The 18,490-nt window shown below is 37.4% G+C and overlaps 1 long non-coding RNA gene across 1 annotated transcript in view; it reads left to right on the top strand.

Annotated features, from left to right (window-relative positions):
• Positions 1 to 250: 250 nt before the first annotated feature.
• LOC122238410 overlaps positions 251 to 18,490 on the top strand; it is a 39,512-nt gene continuing 21,272 nt past the window's right edge. The window contains exons 1-2 of the long non-coding RNA XR_006217324.1: positions 251 to 308; positions 1,001 to 1,064. This is a non-coding gene — a long non-coding RNA (uncharacterized LOC122238410). The remainder of the gene's footprint in view (positions 309 to 1,000; positions 1,065 to 18,490) is intronic.

Raw genomic sequence — 18,490 nt, 5'->3', positions numbered from 1 at the left:
GCTCTGTGCTGACAGCTCGGAGCATGGAGTCTGCTTCAGATTCTGTATCTCCCTCTCTATATGTCCCTCCCCTGCTCACACTCTGTCTCTCTTTCTCTCAAAAATAAATTAACAAATAAACATTAAAAAAAAATTTATTAATGGGCACTGTTAACATTATCACCTATATCTATCCACTATGTTTATATACCATATACAAGTAGACATATAAATTGGGATTACATTGTCATTATGTCTTATTCTAATTTTTCTTCAGGTTATATTAGCTTATGAACACTCTGGGAAGGGCTTCATGGAGGAGGTGACTGGTAAATGTATTTGTCTTTCCACAGTCAGAGTTGAAACGCATTTCCAGCCTAGCAGTATAGTATAACCAAAACATAAGGCAGGAAGCCCAGGAAGAAGTGAGGACACTAATGTGGGGCAGGAGGTCTCAGGAGGTAGAGAAGCTAAAGGAAAGGTTGGGTCTGATTACTGAGGACAAGAGTGCTTACTTTTTGGCACTGATAGAAGGAGGCAGGTTTAAGGAGACCAGTTAGGAGTCACTTGTAATAATCAAGGGCAGAGGGACAAAAGATTAGAATTGGACCTGAGCTACTCCTATTGGAATAAAGAGGAAACTATGGATAAGAGAGGCAGCATGAAGGAGAATTGACACAATATACTAACTGATTAGATAAGGGGCTGTTGGAGGGAAGAGATAAAGATGGCTCTGAGGGAAAAAAAAATAGCTCTGAGAATTCTAGAAAGTATGACAGAGGGTATTGTATTATTCAGACCTTTGAGAGAAGACTTTTAGAAAATTAATGAAATCAGTAAATAGAAACCAGATTATAGGGTTAACAGCACAAGGCTAAGAAGTTCAGGAAATGAGCATAGATAACTCTTTGAAGGGCTTGATGTCAAAGATGTAACATGGAGTGTTAATGTAAAGGAGGAATAAAATGGAGGTAAGGCTTTGTTTGCTTCTGGTTTGTTATTATTTATTTATTTTTCTTAGGGATAAGGAAGACTTTTATCCCAGGGGAAGAGAACACATGAAGATGAAGGAGAAAGAAAAGAAGGTAATAGGGAAAGGGATGGAACCCCAGGTGGAAGAACCCATCTTGTATAGAAAGGGATTCCACCCTCTTTTGAGAGGAGGGATGAGGATAAAATAGAACAGTAAGTGAAAGGGGGGTGGTGTTTGGAGAGATATTGCCATGGAAAGACCCGGAGGAGAATCAAGTCACTGGTTAAGGGTAGAAGGCAAGTGTGGGACTGGAAATTTTCATAGAACAGAAAAGATTCTGAACAACCTGGGGAAAAGATAGGCTGAGGTTAAGAATTAAAACAAACAAACAAAAGATATGCAAGAGCTTTGAGGCTTATCTTATTTAATTAGAGCACGTATGCCAATTTTGAACCATACTTCAAATTAGATTGATATGCTATACAAATGCTTTAGTTATATAAACCTATTGGTTGTTGAGGACATCTTTCATTGCAGCAGCTAGAGAAAATATAATCTTCATTAAAGTTATGTATTAATTCTTAAGATTCTTGCTTGGATAAGGGGTACAGAAAGAAGAGTAGCTTCTCTGTCTCAGGAAGCGATCGTAAACAGTCCTTTTTTTTCATTTTACATATATGTATTTACTTATTTTCCATAATTAGCAAATTGTGCTTTTATAGTAAATACAAATCCACTATCCACTTTATATCCACTATAAAGTTAAATGACCCAAGTTTTGGTTTAAGCACTAAAAGAGAAAATATCAAGAATTTTGAAAAGGAACTACTTTCTAAAAAAATCAATAGCCTTTGTGTGAACAGAAGTGTTTGATGTTTAAAGCAAAACTCCATCTCTCTGTCCTTTCTACTCATTTGTACTTATTTACTCATTTATACATGTATTCATTCATTTAACAAACAATGTTTAAGTTCCCACTATGTTTTATGGACTGTGAAGAGACAAAAAGATGGAATTCTCAATTCATAACTGGTTGTTGATGACTTACATTTTTATCAGAATGTGGAAATACTAAGAAGACCCCTTCCTCATCTTGGGAGCCAGATGTGTATACTCCATGTGCATATATGAGTTCACTTAAAATGGATCAGGGCATATAAATGTAACTTCAGGGAAATAATAGATTATGCCTAGCATATATTCAGTGCCATCAGGTAGACTAATTTAAGTAGAATAGTTGCTATTGAAAATCTTAACAAAAGATGCTAAGAATAAGTATTAGCTGTCATTAAAAGCCCTATGGTATTATTAAAGAAACTAATAATCAAGAGAATTCACGCAAGGAAGAATAAAATAAGATTATACATTTTAATAAAAAGAATGTTTGTCTTGGGTTAGAGAGGCCTATAACTTAAATGTAAAGGTCATTTAAATGATCAACATCTATTGATCTGTTATGAGTCTGCACTGTGCTTGGTACAGGCCCAAAGATTATATTTCTCCTTCTTCCATGATGTAGGTCAAAGTGAGGACATTTTCTGGTCAATGTTTTAAGATTTAGTTAAATGGAATTGATACTTATTGATTCATTTTTAATATTGTTATTAGAAAAAATTATTTTCAGATGGTATCTGCAACATAACAGTCTGCTAACTTTGAATCCTATTTCTGTCCTAATTAGTTGTATAATCTTAGGCAGGTCACTGAATGATTCTGAGATTGTTTTCTCATCTGTGAATTAGACACAATGATTTCTAAGACAGTGTGGTTGTGAGGATTAATTGGACAAGATAAGGACAACTGATCCTTCCTTCATCAAATATTTACTGAGTACTTGCTCTGTTCCAGGCACAATTCTGGGACTGTGCACACAGGAGTGAATAAGGCAGACATGGTTCCTATTCTCATGAACCTTAAAGTCTTATAAGTGCCATTAAATACATGGAAAGGATAACAGGGAAAGACAACAATATAATGGGTGGGTAAGGAAGTCCTCTCTGAGGAAGGGACATGTCAGTTAAGAATGAAGGAAGAGAGAGGCAACTATGAGAGAGTAGTGAAGAATAGTAACCTAAATTCCCTATGATAGGAAAGGTGTGTGCAAAGAAATGGTAGAGGTAAGTGTGCTGGAGCATCAGAAGTTTAGGAAAAGTGGTGTGACAATGGAGTACTATGTGGCAATGAGAAAGAATGAAATATGGCCCTTTGTAGCAACATGGATGGAACTGGAGAGTGTTATGCTAAGTGAAATAAACCATACAGAGAAAGACAGATACCATATGGTTTCACTCTTATGTGGATCCTGAGAAACTTAACAGAAACCCATGGCGGAGGGGAAGGAAAAAAAAAAAAGAGGTTAGAGTGGAAGAGAGCCAAAGCATAAGAGACTCTTAAAAACTGAGAACAAACTGAGGGTTGATGGGGGGTGGGAGGGAGGGGAGGGTGAGTGATGGGTATTGAGGAGGGCACCTTTTGGGATGAGCACTGGGTTTTGTATGGAAACCAATTTGACAATAAACTTCATATATTGAAAAAAAAAGGAAAAGTGGTGTGAGATATAAAAAGATATTAAAAAAAAGTCATAGACTCAATTGTGCAAGACCTTGTAGATCATGGCAGGGTTTATGTATTTTATATTTAGGTCATGGGAAAGCCAATGATGGAAAGTCAGAACTGTAAAAGATCTGGCCCTAGTGTTGTTATTTAGGTTAAAGATGGTCATGTACTAGGTTCGTAGCATAAAAGACACAGAGAAGCAAATAGATTAGTCATTTGTTCTGATAGAGAGTATAGGTTTTTAAGTATGGAATGGATATGAGAGATAAAAGAGATAGATGAACCTGTTATGATTTGGTATATTCTGCCTTGTGTAATTGGATAGGCTGTGGTAACATTTACTAAGATGGGGAAAATAGAGAAGGAGCAGGATTTTTTTTTTTTAATTTAATTTTGGTGGGAGGGAGGTTAAGAGTTCTGTTTGGAGCATGTTAAATTTGAGATATTCAAATAGAGATATCAGATAGATAACTAGGTTGGACTGTATCAGATACTTGCTCAAAACCCTTCACTGGCTTCCCATCTGAGTTAGAATAAAATCTGAAATTCCTTTTTTAAAAAAAATGGGTATTTATTTATTTTGAGAGAGGGAGAGCGTGAGTGGGGGAGAGGCAGAGAGAGAGAGAGAGAGAGAGAGAGAGAGAGAGAGAGAATCCCAACCAGGCTCTGCACTGTCAGCACAGAGTTGGATGTGGGGCTCAGTCTCACAAACTGTGAGATCATGACCTGGCCAAAATCAAGGGTTGGATGGTTAGCCACCCAGGAGCCCCCAAATCTAAAATTTTTATAATGACTGAGAGGGTCTTGTTTTGCCTTCTGGTTACTTCTCTGATCCCATCTTCCTCCTTTCTTTCCCTTACTTACTGCTCCAGGCACACTTGACTTTTTTCTCTTTGTAGAAACTAAACATGGTATTCATGTCTCAGGGCCTTTGCATTCACCTTACTTGCTACCTAGAAAATCTCTTCCCATAGGTCTTTGCCTCTTGGCTTACCTCTACTCCACTCAGGTCTCTGATCAAATTCAACTCCTCAGAGATTTCTTCCCTGACCGCTCTACCTAGAATGGTTTCTACCTTCAACTTTAATACTCAATCCCTATATCTTGATTAATTTTTCTTTTTAACAGTTATTGCTTCTAACACATTAATATTCTATGTGTTTATTGTTTACATGACCTGTTTCCCTACTAGAAAATAAGTTTTGTGAAAGCAGGGACTTTGTTAAATTCACCGCTATATCTCCAGACCTAGACTCATACACCACAGGTACTCAGTGCCTAAGTATTTGCCGAATGGATGACTCTCTGGGTCAAAAAGCAAAGGAGTATTTGAGCCTAGAGCATATATTTGGGAGCCACTAGCATATAGATGGTGTGTAAAGCTCCAGGAGGGACTGAAGTGACGCAGGGGAGAGTATGGAGAGTGCAAAGAAGAGGGCCAAGCCTTAGTGCTAAGGCACTCTCAACATTGAAAGGTTGAATTGAGGAGATTGGGGGAGGACCAAAGCCAATGGAGACCAAGGGTTGATAATCAGAGAAGATGGAAGAAAAGCTGAGAAACAGAGACAGGATTCCAAAAAGTAAGTTCTATTAGAAGGCAGAAGTTCCCTTCTTGTTTGATCTGTTCTTCAACAAAGTTGATTTTAAGCTTTCACATTATTGCTCAAAGTTAATTTCTCTACATAACCAAAACTTAGCCACATTGAGGCTATTAATTGTACATTGAAAGAAAGTACTCAATTAATCTGCTTTTGCATATCATAATTATAATCCTTCCATCAACCTCTTTTCCCATTACTATTGCTAAAACACAAAATTTGAGTAAATTTTAAGATCTAATTGGCTTTATTCAATGATTCATAATTCAAGCAGCATCCCATCTAGCAAGTGGAAAGAGGGTCCACGGAGTTATACAAAATGGAAAGTTTTTATAGGCAGAAGTTAACAGAGTGGATTATTTCAGGCAAGCCACCTCTCATTAGGGAAAAGCAGGAGGTCTTATCATGTGGATTGTCTCACTAGCGCTGATCAGGAAATTCCAGACTGACTTAAGATTCTTCTCCTGGGAGAGGCTGAAACTGTAGTTAGGTTAGGTATTAAGTTGTGGTGGGGCTTAGCAAAAGTGACTCCATTTGGGTATGTTGTTTCTTTTTAATACTGTTTATTAAGACATCTATTTGGCAAATACTTAGAAATACCATCAGCCTTAAATTTCTTCATAAGATTATTTTTGTTCCCACTGCCTGTTCTTTTGTCTTTGTACAAATATAACTATATAGTTTAAATCACAGCTGGATTGGAGGTAGGATGGGTGGACCAATGAAATCAAAGTAGCACCAGAATAGTTGGGCTAATCAAAGAAATAGTATTATTTGTCATTGATTATTTACATACCAGTATCCTAAAAATGGCAAAAACAGCATGAAGAGATGATAAAAGAGGTTTGAAAATGGTAGGGTGGATATTAATATTTGATCTATTCAATGAATATAGATTTAATAAATCAACTTTTTAGGTGGGGTGCTACTTAAACAAGGGGTGTTGATTTGATTTTCTAAAACATAGTCATAAAATTAATTTTCTTTCATTGTTGATATTGCCAAATAATTTCCTTGGTTCTGAACTATTTCAAAGAGGTCTTAAGTAAAGCCAAACATGTATTTTCATAGGTGATTTTATCTGTCCTCTAATATCCTGACTTATTTCATTATTTAGAAATGTATTTGAAGTCAGTCACCTTGGCCACCAGTAAAATACATGTTATTTGCTTCTTTCAGAAAAAACTGTTCCTTCAATTTAGATACCACATAGTGTTTGGGCCACAAAGAAAATACTGCATTCTCTGGTATTAGGACAAATCATATACAATTACAGAAGGTAGCTTTTGCTTGAAGTTATTTCTTACTGGTCCAGGCAGTATTTATTGTTGCGTATAGAATACTTAATGTTCAGATAAAACTCTAAACCCAGTTTTTATTAGTTAAGATATCAGAAAAATTGTTTCTCTTATAATTATTGTTTCTGATACAGGTGGGACAAAGTGTTCTGAATTTGTACCTTCATGTTAATTTCACTTTGAAATGTAAGAAATGAAGGCTTGAAAACCAGAGTCTTATCATCATACTTGGAAAGTAATCTCTCTTTCTCTTTCCTTCCCATTTTTTTCTTTCTCTAATATTTCCCTTCTGTTTCACAAAGATTTAAAGTGGCATACAAAATATAAAGAGTAAGTGAAAATAAATATAAGGCCAATAAGAAACATGAGGCAGAACAAAAAGTAAAAGATAGGAGAGTAAAAGGGAATTAGGAGTAAGTTTAAATGTCCAAATCCTAGCCCCAAATTCCCATGTACTTGTTAGAGGTAGGCTGTGAATGTGAAACTAAGCCTTCTAATTGGCAATATGAGGAAGGGAATACAATATGTTTTACCAAAAGGAGAAATAAGTCAGTCACTTAGGATAATCATCATATTTCCTGACAGTGAGACCAGAAAGACTTTTTTCTACCCTTGGCCTTCATAGAGGGAATACTATGTATGTAATGAACAGTCTTTGATGACATTCTTAATAATACATGGGCTTATGGTATTAAACAAAAATAAAACTCATAAAAGTAATTTAGGTCCATGAGGGTGGGATATTGGAAGGGGTGTTTATCCTAAAATGTAGTCAAGGTTAAATACTCCCTAATGATCTACTCTCATTGGATTATGTAATGTTTAGATAAATGGCAAGTTTCATAGCCTGTAGATCACTGATTTTCAAACTACAGGTTGCATCTATTAGTGGTTAGTAAAATTAATTCAGTGGTTCACAACCAACTTTTAAAAAGGATTAAAAAAATAGAAGAGAGTAAAGAAGATTAATCAGAGTATCTTAAGAAACTTCATCATTTCTTTCAAATGTGTGTATTGGGTCATGATGCAAAATGCATTTCTTACTGTGAGTCTAGTTAAATGGCATGAAAAACCCTGCATTGAGGCAATTCTCATAGACTATCTTTCGTGCCTAATTTTGCAGAAGGTATTCCTTGGCAGTAACTCTAAGATTATATCCTTTGGCAAGCGCCTTGAAAGCTGCAATTCTGAGTTCAGTCATCGGCTGGGGGCTGGGAGTGGGGGCACAGGGGTGGGGGGTGGAGAGAGAAACATTGAAATACACTTGGAAAAATGGAGGTCACTGACAAGTGCTCTGTACTGCTGCATGACGGTGAACCAAGACAGTGCACACAGGGCATGACAAGCTTTCTGGAAGCAAAAGGAAAGACTACATTAACTAAATGCATGGCTTAGTATGGAGCCTCAGCTATAGCCCAGTTAAGAGTTGGAAGTCACCCATCCAAAAAAATAACTTTGGTCCTTTTTTCAGGTAATAAGTATAGTGCAGTTCCTGTGATAAGTAATAAGTTAACTACATAATTGTGATAAAGTTACATTATTTATAAGAGAATACCCTATAAAAAAGTGTCCTTGGTTAACACCAGGCAAGTCTCCTGATGCTAAAGACTTTCAACTCTAGAATTTGATTAGTTTTCTGTGACTACAATGCAAAGGAAAATTCAACCTGTTTCCTCTCATAAGCTTCAAAAGTGGTTTCCTGTGTGTTGAAGTGCTACAATTAGAAATGTCTCAGAAAACAGGACTTCAAACATGACAATCCCTGAATTCCATCTGACACATATTAAACCCAAGAAGAACCACAGAAGGAGATGTTAGAACAGCATGGCTTATGAAGTCCTCTTTTTTTAAAAAAATGATGTACGTAGTTACTGTGAATTGTCTTTTTGCTGGGACTGCCTTATCCACCATCTTAGGCTCCCTGAGATTGGAGACAATGTTACACACTTTTAAAAGGAGAGTGAGTTTATTGATGCTTAATTTACTTTCAGTAGAATTCACTCTTTTTGTGTGAACAGTTCTAATGAATTTGGATATATGCTTATTGAGTTGGTGGCCACCTTACAAATCAAGGTAGAGAACGTTTCCATTGACACAAGAAGCTCTCCACATGCCCCTTTGCTGTCATTCTCTTTTGTTGCTCTGGGGTCTTGGCAACCACTGATCTGTTTTTTGTCCATAATATAGTTTTGCCTCTTTCAAATGTCACTTAAAAGGAATCATACAATTTGTACTGTTTTGGGTCTGTCTTCTATCTAGCATAATGCTTTGTGATTCATCCTCATTTCTGTATTTGTCAGCACTTCCTTCCTTTTCAATGTACAAGTATTTATATCCATTTGCCAGTTGATGCACACTGTGTTTTTTCAGTTTTTAGTAGTAGTAACTAAAGCTACTGTAAACACTTGTGTACATTGACATGTCTTCATTTCTCTTGGGCAAATGCTTAGTTGAGGGATTACTAGGTCATATGGTGAATGTAGATTTAACTTCATTAGAGCAAGCTCTTCTTGGCTAGTCATTCCTCAGTCACTTTTGGCCAAAGATCAGCACTTATAGGGAACAAACTGAGTACACTTAAATGAAAAACCACCAATCAGACATCAATCCCAATGAAATTATTACCAGAAAACATAAAAAATGGACTGAATTTGACTTCTATTTCCTTAGTTACCTTCAACTATTCTGAATTAACTGCTGATAAACAGTGAAATGGTTCAAGGCAGCAGGAAACAAGTTAGGGAAGCAATTGGAAGAGTGCTGAATTCATAAATTGAAAAATAAGTGTCTAGAGAAGAAAGGATTAGCGATGCTTGCAAATCATGCAGTGTGCTCGCTTTTCTCATTTTCATTCTTTGAGCTAGAAAGTTAATAATATTTTTAATGATTCTGATTTTAAGTTAAAGGAGTTGAATTTACATGGAAGCAACATAAAAGTGACCTAGCATATTTCTTTTGAAAATGTGAGCTAAAAAATCAATTTTGTATGTATTGTGCTACGTTTTAGCCACTTGAACAGAGACTCATGTCAACAAATGCCATCAGACTGAAACGCTGCTTCATCTTCAAGTGTTTCAATGTGCAGTAGTCCCCTCTTATTCCACAGTCTGGAAGCAGGTGATCCTACTGATGTGTTGTCAGAAGGTCAATAGTAGTCTAATGCTATGTCACAACACCTATGACATTCACTTCACTTTGTCTCATCACATAGGCATTGTACCATCTCACATCATCACAAGAAAGCACAATAAGATATTTTGAGAGAGAAAGACCACATTCACATAACTTTTATTACAGTATATTGCTGTAATTATTCTATTTTGTTATTATTGACAATAATTGTTTCAATTATTATTATTATTATTATTACAACAATAATAATTACTGTGCCTAATTTATAAATTAACCTTCATCATAGGTTTATATGTATGGGAAACAACATAGCATATATAGGATTTAGTACTATCTGAGGCTTCAGGAATCCACTAGGAGTTTTGGAATGTATCCTCCACAGATAAGGGGGGAGTACTATCTTGTCATAAATAAGAAACCAGCTACAATAAGAAATGCATATATTATTTTTTTAATATATATTTTTTAATTTGAGAGAGAGAGCAGGGGAGAGAGGCAGAGGGAGAAAGAGTCTTACGCAGGCCCCGTGCTCAGTGCAGAACCTGACACGGGGCTTGATCCCACAACCCTGAGGTCATGACCTGAGCCAATATCAAGAGTCAGACACTTAACTGACTGAGCCACCCAGGTGCCCCAGAAACCCATATTTTAATAAAAGAATTTCTGTTTGAACTTCCAAATACCTTTCCTTATGGTTTTATATCTGTAAGATCTTGGTTATTTTGACAAAGCATCAATTCAGTGAAAAGCCATTTTGTATTTTTAGTGTTTAGGTGAGTTCTTCCAACTTAGTCATTTGTCTGAAGTCAGTTTGAAGAAGTGACTTCTATGAATCGGAATTCATAAATGCAAAGATTCTGTGAAGGATGCTTAGCTTTATTCTTTGTTAACAGTCAATGTGTTGGGGGGATTTACTCACAGAGAAAGCTCTCCTGGTTTTCTTTAACTTTTTGAAATGATGTGCTTTTCAAATAATGCATTAAATGTGCACTGTAGACTCTGCACTTACTTGTGGCCACTGGTTTTGTAAGACAGAATCCAGAGTTATTGAAGAGGAAGTCAGATAATACTTGGAAGACAGTATTCAATTATCACACACAGAGGCAAGGAATGGTGCTTAGCTGGACCAGCACATCAATCATTAAGGCCTAATTAGTACATAGACTTCTTTCTCTTTCTGGGGTCTTGTACACAGTAATGCCATGTGTAGGTTCAGTGGGTACACAAACACTGTTGGAATGTGTACCCTGACACTGCTTCTTGCTGTTCTCCAGGTTGATGCCTGGATTTCACATTTTCATATTTCTATATTTTAAAAAAAATTTTTTAAACGTTTATTTATTATTGAGAGACAAAGAGAGACAGAGTGTGAGCAGCGGAGGGGCAGAGAGAGAGGGAGACACAGAATCTGAAGCAGGCTCCAGGCTCTGAACTGTCAGCACAGAGCCCAACATGGGGCTTGAACCCACAAACTGCAAGATCATGACCTGAGCCAAAGTCAGACACTTAACTGACTGAGCCACCAGACACCCCTGATATTTCTATATTTTTGACTGAGGTATTCATTCCTGTTAAAAACTATGTGAAGCAACATTGTCTCTTACAAGTATCTTTTACACTATAGTATGAAAGAAGGACAGAAGAACAGGTGCTACTAGATAAGACCCAGGGAAATTGTGGGAGGAATGTGAAATGCCTTTGGTTGGGAAAACACAGTTCATGCTCTAGAGCCCAAATGAACTAGCTTTTGCCCTGGAAATATAAATCACCATTCTTGCTGACTTACAGTCCCCCTTAGATAGAACCCAACCACACCCGGGATCAGCACTTGACCTATATAAGACTAGAGTTCCCAAGGGAGAAATGATATTGTCTTGCACCAGGTGATAGCAGTAGAGAGGAGGAGAACAGCTAGATTTGCTACTTGATTGTTGGGCTGGGACTGAAGGAAGGAAAAGGCATGAGGCAAATATGAGGCAACATATAGGGGAATGTGGGGCAAGCTAGAGGAGAATCACATTTTGGGAAAAGAGTGAGAGATGCATTTTGACCAGATAAATTCTGAGATGCCTATTAGATATCAGGTAAAGATGAAGTAGGCTGGGGCACCTGGGTGGCTCAGTCAGTTAAGTGTCCAACTTCAGCTCAGGTCATGATCTCATGGTTCATGGGCTCGAGCCTCAAGTCATGCTCTGTGCTGACAGCTCAGAGCCTGGAGCCTTCTTTGGATTCTGTGTCTCCTTTTTCTCTGCTCCTCCCCCACTTGTGCTCAAAATAAAATAAACATTAGATAATAAACATTAAGTAAATAAATTACATTAAATAAATAAACATTAAAAAATGTCAAGTAGACAATTGAGAGGTGCCTGGGTGGCTCAGTCAGTTGAGCAACTGACTTCGGCTCAGGTCATGATCTCACAGCTCGTGAGTTCGAGCCCCATGTCGGGCTCTGTGCTGACAACTCGGAGCCTGGAGCCTGCTTCAGATTCTGTGTCTCCCTCTCCCTCTGCCCCTAACTCACTTGAATTCTGTCTCTGTCTTTCTCAAACATAAATAAACATTTAAAAAAATTTTTTTAAATGTCAGGTAGGCAATTGAGATACAAGTGAAAAGCTCAGAGAATAATTTGGGGCCAGACGTGTAAGTTTGGAAGTCATCAGCACATGCATTTTATTTATTCACCTGAGGTGTAGAAAGAGAAGAAAGAGTTATGAGTTAAGAAACAACTCTGGACAAAACAGTGGAGAATCCTTACATTTATAGCAGGAAGGATAGAGAAGGAAGAACCAGAGGTCAGATGGAGAAGGAAGATCCTAGCAGAGGATTGACAAGGGACTCTCAATGAGGTAAGGGGAAAACCAGGGCAGTGTAGTGTCACAAAAGCAAGGGAGAGAGTATGTCAGGTCAGGAGTGCTTAAACATGTTAGCTGCTACTGAGAGGATGAATAGGGCATTGGCCACTAGACTTGGCAGCATGGTAGTGTTAATGACTGACAGACCATCTGTGGGTTCATAGTGCCAGAAGACAAAATGTTGAGGACGGAAGAGTGAACAGAAGCTGAGGAGATGGAAATTTTTGAGAGATTCTACTATAAAGAGTAGAGAAATGGAGAGGAAGTTTAATGTGGGGCCGATGGATAGAGGTTTGTTTGCTTTTTTTTTTTTTTTTTTTAAATTTTTTTTTCAACGTTTTTTATTTATTTTTGGGACAGAGAGAGACAGAGCATGAACGGGGGAGGGGCAGAGAGAGAGGGAGACACAGAATCGGAAACAGGCTCCAGGCTCCGAGCCATCGGCCCAGAGCCTGACGCGGGGCTCGAACTCACGGACCGCGAGATCGTGACCTGGCTGAAGTCGGACGCTTAACCGACTGCGCCACCCAGGCGCCCCTGTTTGCTTTTTTTTTTTTTTATGAACAAACTCTAGAGCCTGTTTTGAGTCTGAGATACAGAATTAATGATATGAGAGAGAGGGAGGGAGGGGATAATAAGAAGGTGAAAATCTTGAGGCCAGAGAGACAGGATCCACAAAAGCAAGGTTTGAACTCAAATAGCAGGAAAGAAAGTAAGTTCCCGTTGGCTCTTGTTTGCTTGATGAAACTTGGAGGAAACCAAATGAGAGAATGGGAAATAATTAAGGAGTGAGAAAATGGTGTAAATCTTGGAGAGGGGCAAAGCAATGGGGAAATGCAATCAGATTGCTGGAGTTTTGAGGGTCTACGGGAGTTTGTGGTCATGAATGTTATGTGAAATTAGTCAACTTACCTGTGTGATTTTCTTCATCAATGTTCATCTGTTTCGTTAACCATCTCAAATATTTGTATCCACCAGGGTTTTTATTTTCTATTGGTACTTATATTTAGAGAGGCACAGGGAAGGTGAGCTGAAAATGATGGGGTCCGTGGAATAGAGGTCTTGAAAAGGTTTAAGAATTTTATTAGGGGGATTATTGAACAAGTGAGCTAGAAAGATTGAAAGTGGTGATTGGAGAATTAAATGCTTGAAACTGAGATTTTGAAGGTGGAGCAATTTCTGCTATGAAATGGAAAGCCTAGGATTTAATCACAGTGTGGGTGACCTGGGTGGAGTGGAGGAAAGCACATTACAGATGGTGTCAATAAGAAAACCAGAATCCCAAGTGGATAATCTTGTGAATGTTGGAGTCATCATGAGCAAGACAGTAGTTTCATGGGAAGGAAGACCATATATAAAGCAAGGAAGTGGGAGATGACAAAGGACGCTAGTAGATGACAGCAAACAGGAGGAAAATAAGGTGGTATATTCAGGTGCCCTACAAATCAAGGGAGCAGGATGCATTCTTTCCCTTTCCCTTTCAATCTCCCCCACACCACCAAGAGGACATCTGCACCACCCACTGAGAAGTAAATGCAAACTCCTTAGAGCTTAACTTGGCTACCAAGGCTCTGCATGATCTGGCTTTCTTAATCTACTTCTCCCATCTTTTCTAGTACATTTTGGAATATTACCCACATTATAGTCATAATGGCCTTCTTTTAGTCCCTTGAGGAGACCAAACTCCTCTCTCAGCGTTCTGGCATATGCTATTTCTGGTGCCTTAAACTCTTTTCATATGAATGACCCCTTCTCAGCCTCAGCTTAGATATCATTTCTCTTCCCTGACCTCATAAATTAAGGTGGTCCTTTTTATAATGCTTTGTTCCTTTTCTTTGTGTTGCTTATCAAAACTTGAAAGCATATATTTAAACATTGGTTTACTTTCTTATTATTTATGGTGGCTCCATGGAAGTAGGAATTGTCCTCCCACTGTTGTATTTACAGAAGCTGGCAGAGTGCTGGGTACATGGTAGGCAGCTCAGCAGAGGGGCACCACATAGTGGTTAGGTGTTCAGACTCTGACGTTAGATAGCCTGAATTTAAATCCCAGCTCTGTGGATAATATTTATGAGATTTTTGGAGGATTACTTTCTCTGTGTCTTTGTCCTTTCCTATTCAATCTGTAAAATCGAGAAAATAGTAATTGTCTTATAGAGCAGATGTGAAGGTTAGAAATAATGTATGAAACTATATATGAAGTCTACCTACTACAGAGTTAAGTGTGCAATAATTGTTTCCTAAAAGATGCTGTAACTAAATATTCATTGACTCAACTTTCTATTGTGTGTAGATTCGTCATAGAAAAAGCTTTTTTAGTTTCAAAGCCGTATTATTTCTAACATTAAGTAATCAAACCTCTCTAATGTTCAGTTTCTTCAACTATAAAATGAAGAAAGTTGGGTATTGTGATCTCTATGGTTTTTTTTCTGGTTCTAGAATCTTCAATTATATGACTACCGAGTAGGTGTGGGGTTTTTTTTTTTTGCCTTTTTTCCCCCTAATTACACCACAAAATAGGTTTTGTTTTCCTCCTTTGACTTGTTATAAAAGTAGTAATCCTCAATTACTTAAAACAGTGAGTTGTTTTGTTTGTTTTTTTTGCTTGTTTTAGTAAGAGTTGGAGGCTAGTGAAAATCGTCTAGGAAACTTTTTCAAATTACACATGTTTTCCCTCTTCTCTTGCCTTTGATTCTAGCACAGAAGGGGAGGGAGTGTTGTAGTTAAAAAAACTCCCTAGCTAAATCAAATCTCCTCCTTTGGCATCTTCTGCTGACCACCTACTGTTTGTCTTATTCAGAACCAATGCTTTAAAAGTTAGGAAAGAAGAGATGCTTAGCATCACTGCCTATATATAAGCCAAATATAACAGGCTTTCCTTCTTTGGACAATGTGATGACTATGACCATGTACCATTTATTCCCCCCAATTGGGATTGTTATGAATGTCACTGTTCCAAAAATGATTCTGTTCACAGCTCTGTGCAACAATCTCTCTCCAATCCTTAGAATTTCTGTATCAAGTGGCATTTTAATATCACGAGTCTCTTTTAAAAATTACACCATAATAAAATTTAAGTTCCTTGAATTTCCTTGTATTCTACTTCAGTGAAATTCTATTTAGATTTTAAAAGGCATCATGCCTTTGAAATATGCTATAATCAAATCCCAGTGAAAAATAACAACAAATCTAGGTTTCAAGTGTAAAATTTTGAATAAGTGTTTTATTTTGATTCTTGTCTGATCTGCTTTAACTCTTTTTACTTACCTGTCAACCAAATAGAGAAAAGGGGGAGGCAGATTCACAAACCAGACAGGGCATGGGAGTTGGGTCATGGTAGGATTCTTGACCTTAGTATCTACCAAGTTTAGGTGCCTGGAAAGTCCGAAGTGGATTTTTATTTCCTCATGGTGGGAATTGATTTATTAGCTTAGGTGGTGACCGTGACTCTGCCTCACTTCATGGCCTTTCCTCTGCCTTAGATATATGTCTATTCTCTGAGGCCTTTGTTGTCTGAGGTTGCCACCAGGGAATTTTCTACAGCTTGAAAAAAAACAGTGTAAAGAGAAACACTTAATAGAAATCTTTGAAACCTAGTTTTACTTGTACTTCATTTTTCTTCTTATAGTTTTAAATTTTTCAAGTATAATCAATTTTGTTGTATAAAATTTCCATTTCAATCAGCACCTGCCCGAAAAAGCTTTTCAGAGTGTTTTTAATTTATACATGCTAAGGTGGCTCCTATTTTGCAAGGTGTTTGTATAGGAAACCTTTCTAGTTTGAGGAGTCTTTTGCAAATTCTTGCTTATATTTGCTACTGCAGATGTACCTGAAGCTCTAAATTACCTCATTTTCTCAACATTTTCTGAAACTTCCCAGTGTTTCTGGTATCATCGAACATTTGAAATAGAAAAAAAAAGTTTTGTGTAACTTTGAATGGAAAAACCAGACAGTTTTTAGGAGACTAAAAACATAGAAGCATGAGGGAATTGTTTCACTATTCCAGATTCTTCTCTGAACTTAAAAAAATTTTTCAATACATGTCTACTAGTGACGATAAGATAACACACAGGTGTGAGAGAAAGCCAATCTTCCAAAGACCCCAGAGGGAGCTCCCACTTTTAAATGTGGGTACCAAGCAAACTTTGATTCAGTTCCACAATATTTAATATGTGCACATTTAATATGTGCCTATTATGAGCAAAGCATTGTGAGAGATAAGCATAAAGCAAAGACCCATCCTTTTGGGAATTCACAGTCTAATGGAGGAGACTGAGATTTATGCACATGACTTAGATTAAGAAGACCATGAGAAGTGATGTCTTAGGGATAGACAGGAGGGGATTTGGACACATGGGGAGGGACTAGGGAATCTTGAGGAGCTTCTTGAGCTGAGCCTGGAAAGATGTGTATAACAAGGTACATTCTGAAATTCTTTCCATTTCCATTAAGTATCACATACCTTAGCAATAATCTAACCCTGCTATTTAATCATTTATTTATTCATTCAACACCATTGAAGACTCTCTGTGGACCAGTTACTGGGCATTCTTGGATTTATTCAATGTTTATTCATTCAATATACATTGTTTTAGTGCTTAATACATACTCTTCTTACTGTATTTTCTCCCTAGGACTATAATCTTGGGAGGTTCTGAAGATGGTCAGCCATGGGAAACTGTGCATGGCCATGGAGTCCAGTTCAAACTTTTTCATTCTCCAAATAATTCACAACTAACCCAACATTGTTCACCTTACTATTCATAACTGTAGTTTTTCCAAGGCAAGGCCATTCTAAACTTAACTGATATCATAATTTGAGGTTAAAAGAAACAAAAGTGGACTAGGAGAGAAATGTCTAGTTCTGAACCCATCATTTATTATCCTCTCTATCTTGGGCAAGTCAGTCTCTCCCTGTCTGTTCTGCACCTTTAAGATGAAGATAATAATCTTGACTTGGTAATAATATTAGAGTGGGTAGTTGTGAGGATTGAATGAGAAAGCATGCCTGAAAGCCCCTTGTAAGCTGTGAAGCATATAAAAATGTAATGTTTTATTGGTTAGCAACTTTTAGCACAGCAGGTACTAGACATTTGCAAAATACTTGATGATGATCATTAAATTGATGGTAAATACTTAGTTGATGTTGAATATTATCAATATACCCAACAAGTGATCATTGGAAATGTGTCTGTTCTGGACTGAATTGTGTCTCCCAAAATTCTTAAGTTGAAGCCCTAATCCCTAATGTGACTGTACCAGGATATAGGGCCTTGAAAGAAGTAGTTTAGGTTAAATGAGGTCATAAGGATGGGGCCCTAATCCAATAGGACTGATGTCCTTATAAGAAGAGGAAAAGACACCAACAGTGCTTGTGGATGAGGAAAGGTTATGTGAGGACACAGCAAGAAGGCAGCCATCTGCAAGCCAAGGAGAGAGACCTCATGAGAAACTAAGCCTGCCAGCACCTTGATCTTGGACTTCGAACCTCTAGAACTTTAAGAAAATAAATTTCTGTTGTGTAAGCCACCTAGTCTGTAGTATTGTATTATGGCATCCCTAGCAAAATAATATAAAATCCTTATATACACTTCAATCATTTTTCATTCTCTTAATGGTTTATGCATGTCACAACTAAAAACTATTAAAATGGAGAAATATGAAAATCATGCCCACCTAGAGTTTTAGATCTGGAGTTACTTAAAAGCAGTAATAACAGATTTAGAGGATTATCAGTTGTTTAATGCTACAAGTTTAAGAGTTGTAGGAATATTCTACCTAATTCATTTGCTTCTTGTTGAAATTTTACCTCTAAGTTTTTAAATTACATTCAACAAATTTTATACCAAGCAGTGCACATCTGTTATTAAGATGCACAGATGTGTTATTTGCAAAAAATATGTATCTCATGGGGTGTAAGGTGGCTCAGTGTGTTAAGTGTCTGACTTTGGCTCAGGTCATGATCTCATGGCTTGTGGGTTCTGGCCCTGCATCGGGCTCTGTGCTAACAGCTCGCAGCCTGGAGTCTGCTCAGGATTCTATGTCTCACTCTCTCTCTGCCCCTCCCTTGCTCACTCTTTCTCTCTCTCCAAAACAAATAAA

The sequence above is a fragment of the Panthera tigris genome, chromosome B2 (assembly GCF_018350195.1).
Source record: "Panthera tigris isolate Pti1 chromosome B2, P.tigris_Pti1_mat1.1, whole genome shotgun sequence".
Taxonomy (NCBI): Eukaryota; Metazoa; Chordata; class Mammalia; order Carnivora; family Felidae; genus Panthera; species Panthera tigris.
The sequence above is the reverse complement of the archived record's forward strand: the minus strand, read 5'-3'. Positions and strand labels throughout refer to the sequence as shown.